The following is an 8,242-nucleotide window of genomic DNA, read 5'->3' as shown; positions in this document are numbered from 1 at the left end:
AAGAGAAAAAAACTATGTTATATGATCATTAGCACTCTATACAACAGTAATGTACTGGGAATTTATGAAGACAGAAGAGTTATGTATCTACTAGCAGAAATCAAAATTTTGTGTGGCGGATAATCTACATCTCAGTAGCCGAGCTCTTAACTGAATTATGGCATATCGTATTTTTCCTCGCCGGTAAACAACTATATTTTCAAAAATTGTCAGTGTTACTGAGTATAATTAAAAAACAAAACAGAAAATTAATTAATATTTAGAGCATTCTCGAGAAGAGATCTGAAGATGTGCTCCATAAAATCCGTTATCTTCCAGGATATTTTATTAATGAGATTAATTATTAATCTCTCAGTATCATGTTAAAATAATGTAGCTCATTAATCTGCAAAAAACATTGACTACATGAGCAGTCATCTCTACTCTGTCATGACATGTTAAGTCTCTATGATTGCCAGTACTTGACTGTAATTGATGGTCTTGCTGGACTTGTCAAATGCAAGACAAAAGACAAACTCGGATTGAGGTGTCAAGAGCCCAAGAGATAACCAAGGAAGTAATTAACTGGTGCTTATCAGACAAAAGTAAGGGGGGATTAGCCCATCACTGTAAACTCAGTGACCTGTGGGGTGCCTCGGAGGCTGCACAGCCAGAGATTGCTTCAGAGATTGCTTTGGATAAAGCACAGATGGCCCCCGAATACACATACCAAGATGCTCCCTCCAAAGGCGTGTCACACTGCTGAGTCCCGCTTCTGACGACACGACATTCCATGCCAAGAGCCAATCGATACACCGCAATTGACTTAGTCCCGCCTCACAAAAAGATTTCCAAACATATAAAAATTGGCACTTGAAAACTCTCTTTGGGAGGAGGAGCCAAGCGAGAACTTCACCTGACGGACGGGTCGACGGGCCTGAACCTCTCTTCCCCCCCCAAGAAGGAACACCTTTTTGGGAAGAGTCGCGCCTCTGACTTTGTCAGACGTATCCCCGGGAACACATTGTTAACTAAAGTGCTAAACTATTACTTTGAGCTTGTCCTGGGTTTGGCCAGAACAGGGTTAATTTTCACCGGAATCCAGGAAGGGGCACAGCCGGGGGGTGGGGGCTGACCCCACCTGGCCAAACAGAGCCCGGTATTCCATACCATGTGACGTCACGCTGGGTTCCGGTGGGGGGGGGGCGGCGCGGCGGGAAGGCTCTCACAGCTTGGGGGGGCCCACGTTGGTCCTGTTTCGGGAGAGCGGCTGTCTGTACGGTTCGTGGTTGTGTTTTCTCCCTATTTGTATCGTTGTTGTTCCTGTTTTCCCTCTGTTTGCTGTTCTGTTAAACTGCCCTTATCCCGACCCACCAGTTTCTGCCTCTTTCTTTCCATTCTCCTCCGCACGCCGGCGGGGGGAGGGGCGGCCGCGTGGCGCTTTTGTTGCCGGCGGCAGCCGAAACCAAAACATTAATTGGCGCCCAGACGTGGGGCAGAGATAACGGCAGGGCTGAGCAGCGGGTGTTAAAACTGTTTTCTTAGATTTGCTTAAATTTTGTTATACGCATTTTTCTGTGTTAAGTAGTCGCCGGTAAAAAAGAAAAAAAAATGTTTCTGACTTTGATCAAGTGGCTCTGCTATGTAAATCCGTACTTGCACTATGTGTTCATCGCCATGCTGTTCATCATGGCTGGGAAAAGGATTAAGATGATGATTTTGCTGTACTGTACGATATCGACTTATGATATGATAACATCACTGTGCATGAAATTAGTCTTGTATTTGCATGCGGCACTGCGGTCATTTCCGTACCTCGGATCCTATGTCTTAGATTTTGTTAATAATCAAACCCAGTCTGTGGGGAAAGCCGAAGGGGATACCTTCCCCCACTCTTTCGCCCCCCCTCTCTTCCTCAGGCTGGTCCTAACTGCTTTTGAGAATTTCGAGTACCCGTGGGATGCTCAGGGCAGCACTCTCCTTTTGTTCTGCCTGCTGAACGGTTTCTGGGTTTTGTTTAGGGTTAAGCAAGTCGTTAAGAACATCCTGCAGAGACCTGCCCCGGGGCTGGATAGCTGTGAGTGGCTGGGTGTGTGGGACAGCATGGGCAGATGTCTAGAGCAGTGGGCACCACCGGTGTGTTTTAAACTCACCCCTGAACAAATACAGAATCCGGACAATCTGGTAAAATATCTGAAAAAAGTGTGCTGCCACCCTGGGAACTCCAGAGAGACACAGATCACCACAATGTGCTGGGGTCTGGCCCATGCCTACCGAGCCATGTTCAACACTGTTCAGTGCCTTAAAGGGGAAAGGGGGGGAAGCGAAGCGGCAGGCGCTGCAACTGGCGCTGCCCCCCCAGCCGGCCCTGCAGCCCCTCCAGCCCAGCAGGCAGTCACAGCCCCCCTGACCGGCACCACGGCTGCTGCAGCCATAGCTGCAGGGTCTGCCTCGGTTTCCCCAGCAGCCACAGCAGCTGCTCCAGCCCCAGCTCCAGCTGCAGGCAGCGCGGCTGAGCCCAATGACCAACCTGTGCCAGTAGCAGTTGCCCCCGTAAAACTAAAGAAAGATGCCAAGAGAGCGGATCGCTCCGGAGGGATGATGATGAGCCAGGGTCATCACGGGAGATAGAGACAGAGATCATCACCCGGTCCCTGTCCCTGGGCGAGCTGCGAGACATGCGGAAAGATTTCAGCTGCCACCCAGGCGAGCACATTGCCACCTGGCTGCTGCGGTGCTGGGATAACGGGGCCAGCAGCTTGGAATTAGAGGGCAAGGAAGCCAAGCAGCTGGGATCCCTGGCCAGGGATGGGGGCATTGACAAGGCCATTGGGAAAAAGGAACAAATCCTCAGCCTCTGGAGGAGACTTCTGTCAGGCGTGAGGGAGAGATACCCCTTCAGTGACGATTTTGTATGCTATCCTGGCAAGTGGACCAATATGGAAAGGGGTATTCAGTACTTGAGGGAATTAGCTGTGCGGGAGCTGGTTTACTGTGACACAGACGATGAGCAGGTACCCACAGACCCAGATGAACTCCAGTGCTCACAATCCATGTGGAGGAAGTTTGTGCGGAGCGCACCCTCCTCACATGCCAACTCACTGGCAGTTGTAAACTGGAAAGGTAAAGATGCACCAACAGTGGATGAGGTGGCTGTCAGACTCCGCCAATATGAGGAAAGTCTCTCTTCCTCCCTTGTCTCAGCTGTGGAGAAACTGGTCAAGCGACTAGACAGGAATATGTCCTACTCCCCACCTGTACGGGCCAGTGTCTCAGCTATTAGGGGCAGGCGTTTCTCTGCTCAGGAGAGGGAATACAGAGGCTATACACCCCGGGGCACCCTGTGGTTCTACCTGCGTGACCACGGAGAGGACATGAGGAAGTGGGATGGAAAACCCACCTCAAGTCTAGAGGCACGAGTACGTGAGTTGCGAGGTAAAACAATCACCAAAGGGGATTCTGTTAGGAAAAGTGCTGCTCCAGTTTCCAGAAGCCAGCTCTCCAGACCAGGTAGACAGTTTGACCTTGATTCCGATCCTCTGGAGGGGACCTCCAAGTCATTCTTACAGCAAGTGAGCAGCAAATTCTCTGACGAGGATTAGAGGGGCCCTGCCTCCAGCCAGGTGGAGGAAAGGGACAACCGTGTTTATTGGACGGTGTGGATTCGGTGGCCTGGCACGTCAGATCCACAAGAGTATAAAGCTCTAGTGGACACTGGTGCACAGTGTACTTTAATGCCATCAGAGTTCAAAGGGTCAGAGTCCATTTGCATTTCGGGAGTGACAGGGGGGTCCCAAGAGCTGAGTCTACTGGAGGCTGAAGTGAGCCTCACTGGGCAGGACTGGCAGAAGCACCCCATTGTAACTGGCCCCGAGGCTCCGTGCATCCTTGGGATAGACTATCTTAGGAGAGGCTATTTCAAGGACCCAAGGGGGTATCGGTGGGCTTTTGGCATAGCTGCTGTGGAGACGGAAGAAATTAAACAGCTGTCCATTTTGCCTGGTCTCTCAGAGGATCCTTCCGTTGTGGGGTTGCTGAGGGTTGAAGAACAACAGGTGCCAATCGCGACCACAACGGTGCACCGGCGACAGTATCGTACCAACCAAGACTCCCTTCTCCCCATTCATCAGCTGATCCGCCAGCTGGAGAGTCAAGGAGTGATCAGCAAAACTCGCTCACCCTTTAATAGTCCCATATGGCCAGTGAGAAAATCTACTGGAGAGTGGAGACTGACAATAGACTACCGTGGCCTGAATGAAGTCACACCACCGCTGAGTGCTGCTGTGCCAGACATGCTAGAACTTCAATATCAGCTGGAGTCAAAGGCAGCCAAGTGGTACGCTACAATTGACATCGCTAATGCATTCTTCTCCATCCCTTTGGCAGCAGAGTGCAGGCCACAGTTTGCTTTCACCTGGAGGGGCATCCAGTACACCTGGAATCGACTGCCCCAGGGGTGGAAACACAGTCCCACCATTTGCCATGGACTAATCCAGACTGCACTGGAAAAGGGTGAAGCCCCAGAACATCTGCAGTACATCGACGACATCATTATATGGGGCGACACAGCGGAGGAGGTTTTCGAGAAAGGGGAGAAAATAGTTCAGATCCTTCTGAAAGCCGGTTTCGCCATTAAGCGAAGTAAAGTAAAGGGACCTGCGCAAGAGATCCAGTTTTTGGGAATAAAATGGCAGGATGGGCGCCGTCAAATCCCAATGGATGTCATCAACAAAATAGCAGCTATGTCTCCACCAACCAGCAAAAAGGAAGCACAAGCCTTCCTGGGTGTTGTGGGTTTTTGGAGGATGCACATCCCAAATTACAGCCAAATTGTGAGTCCTCTGTACCACGTGACCCGGAAGAAGAATGATTTTGAATGGGGCCCTGAGCAACGACAGGCATTTGAACAGATTAAACGGGAGATAGTTCATGCCGTAGCCCTTGGTCCAGTCCGGTCAGGGCAAGATGTTAAAAACGTGCTCTACACCGCAGCTGGGGAGAATGGCCCAACCTGGAGTCTCTGGCAGAAAGCACCAGGGGAGACTCGAGGTCGACCCCTGGGGTTCTGGAGCCGGGAATACAAAGGATCCGAGGCCCGCTATACTCCCACTGAAAAAGAGATTCTGGCAGCATATGAAGGCGTTCGAGCTGCTTCAGAAGTGGTCGGCACTGAAGCACAGCTCCTCCTAGCTCCACGATTGCCGGTCCTGGGCTGGATGTTCAAAGAGAGGGTCCCCTCTACGCATCATGCCACCGATGCTACGTGGAGTAAGTGGGTCGCGCTGATCACCCAGCGCGCCCGAATGGGAAACCCCAGTCGCCCAGGAATTCTGGAGGTAATAATGGACTGGCCAGAAGGCAAAGATTTTGGAGCATCGCCAGAGGAGGAGGTGACACGTGCTGAAGAGGCCCCACTGTATAACCAGCTGCCAGAAGATAAGAAACAGTATGCCCTGTTCACGGATGGGTCCTGTCGCATTGTGGGGAAGCAGCGGAGGTGGAAGGCTGCTGTATGGAGCCCTACACGACAAGTCGCGGAAACTGCCGAGGGAGAAGGTGAGTCCAGCCAGTTTGCAGAGGTGAAAGCCATCCAGCTGGCTTTAGACATTGCCAGTCGAGAGAAGTGGCCAGTGCTCTATCTTTACACCGATTCTTGGATGGTGGCCAATGCCTTGTGGGGGTGGCTGCAGCAATGGAAGAAGAACAACTGGCAGCGCAGAGGCAAACCTATCTGGGCTGCCCCATTGTGGCAAGATATTGCTGCCCGGCTAGAGCAGTTGGCTGTAAAAGTCCGTCACATGGACGCCCACGTCCCTAAGAGTCGGGCCACTGAAGAACATCAAAACAACCACCAGGTAGATCAGGCTGCTAAGATTGAAGTGGCTCAGGTGGATCTGGACTGGCAACGTAAGGGTGAACTGTTTATAGCTCGGTGGGCCCATGACACCTCGGGCCACCAAGGAAGAGACGCGACATACAGATGGGCTCGTGACCGAGGGGTGGACTTGACCATGGACACCATCCCACAGGTTATCCATGAATGTGAGACATGCGCTGCAATAAAGCAAGCCAAGCAGGTAAAGCCTCAGTGGTATGGAGGACGATGGCTAAAATATAAATATGGGGAGGCTTGGCAGATTGACTATATCACACTGCCACAAACCCGCCAAGGCAAGCGCTATGTACTCACAATGGTGGAGGCCACCACCGGATGGCTGGAAACCTACCCTGTGCCCCATGCCACTGCCCGGAATACCATCCTGGGCCTGGAAAAACAAGTCCTGTGGCGACATGGCACTCCCGAAAGAATCGAGTCGGACAACGGGACTCACTTTCGCAGCAGCCTCATAGACACCTGGGCCAAAGAACACGGTATTGAGTGGGTGTATCACATCCCCTACCATGCACCAGCCTCTGGAACGATCGAACGTTACAATGGGCTGCTAAAAACCACTTTGAGGGCAATGGGGGGTGGGACTTTCAAAAATTGGGATACCCATTTAGCAAAGGCCACCTGGTTGGTTAACACCAGAGGGTCCACCAACCGGGCTGGTCCTGCCCAGTCAAAACCTCAGCGCCCCGTAGAAGGGGATAAAGTCCCTGTAGTGCACATGCGGAACATGTTAGGGAAGACGGTTTGGGTTAGTCCTGCCTCGGGCAAAGGCAAGCCCGTCCGCGGGATTGCCTTTGCTCAAGGACCTGGGTGTACCTGGTGGGTAATGCGGAAGGATGGGGAAGTCCGATGTGTACCTCATGGGGATTTAATTTTGGGCGAGAATAGTCCATAAATAAATTGTATAAAGTTAGTTGTTAAATAACCCTGTCACTGTCTGTTATCACTGTTATAATTGTTATATTTTGTACCAGTAGTAGCATAGTAAGAATCGTCCAGATTAAAGAAGGATGGACTTTTTCGATGAAAACCTAGCAGAGCACAGCGATGATGGAACTGGACCTGGTTTTCAACAACTGGCATCCAGCAACTTCATCAAGATCAACATCTCCTGCAGACTGTGGGCACGGGCCGCACCAGATACATCAGCCGTGAGCTCCGGATGCAGCAAGTGACCGCCCATCACCACACATCACCTCCCCGCCACGGAAGACCATGACGACAGATGGAGCCTGAAGTCATGGATTAAATGAACTCAATGGACACTTTTAGAGTGATGATCCATAGACTAAAGGAATGATATCTGGAGACAGGAGAAGTGGTGGTGATCAACTGGACAATGGGGGACCTGGGCATGACGTAGATGGTATGGAATAAGGGGTGGATAATGTCCTGGGTTTGGCCAGAACAGGGTTAATTTTCACCGGAATCCAGGAAGGGGCACAGCCGGGGGGTGGGGGCTGACCCCACCTGGCCAAACAGAGCCCGGTATTCCATACCATGTGACATCACGCTGGGTTCCGGTGGGGGAGGGGGGTGCGGCGGGAAGGCTCTCACGGCTTGGGGGGGCGCACGTTGGTCCTGTTTCGGGAGAGCGGCTGTCTGTACGGTTCGTGGTTGTGTTTTCTCCCTATTTGTATCGTTGTTGTTCCTGTTTTCCCTCTGTTTGCTGTTCTGTTAAACTGCCCTTATCCCGACCCACCAGTTTCTGCCTCTTTCTTTCCATTCTCCTCCGCACGCCGGCGGGGGGAGGGGCGGCCGCGTGGCGCTTTTGTTGCCGGCGGCAGCCGAAACCAAAACAGAGCTCAACTTTTGTAGACAGTGAATTTATCAACGGCAATTCCGAATCTGTGATAACTGCTGCTTGAATAAGTTACCCATTGTTTCAACTTTGCAAAACTTTTCAGTGAAAGTCCTTGGAAGGGCTCTGGCAGGCAAGTTGAATATCAGACTCCACTTACCCCCGCCTTTAACGCGACACTTGAGGAGCAGTGCTTAATGTAAGAAAAGCTGAAACAGACCCATCTCCTTCCTGTGTTGTCCATCACCTTTTAGAGTAAAGAGTGAGGCCAATAGCCATTTATCCCTTTCCATACCTCAGCCTGCACACTACATAAAGCTGACAACATCTGAAGTCCTTGGCTTCGGAAATAAACTTCACAGATTTCAAATGATATATTCAGTATAGGTGTGTTTAAGTAAAGTAGGCTGGAAATTGCTTGAGTAAGGTATCTTCTGGTAACACTTTTCCAACTGGTTTCCAACCCAGAAGCACTGAGTAGGACACAAGGACATTTCTGTTACAAGTTGGACTAGAAAGATGTGCCAAACATCTTGAGAGCACACTTTAAACAGGAACAGCATTTGCAT

Source organism: Opisthocomus hoazin, chromosome Z, assembly GCF_030867145.1.
Source record: "Opisthocomus hoazin isolate bOpiHoa1 chromosome Z, bOpiHoa1.hap1, whole genome shotgun sequence".
NCBI classification, from domain to species: Eukaryota; Metazoa; Chordata; class Aves; order Opisthocomiformes; family Opisthocomidae; genus Opisthocomus; species Opisthocomus hoazin.
The sequence above is the reverse complement of the archived record's forward strand: the minus strand, read 5'-3'. Positions refer to the sequence as shown.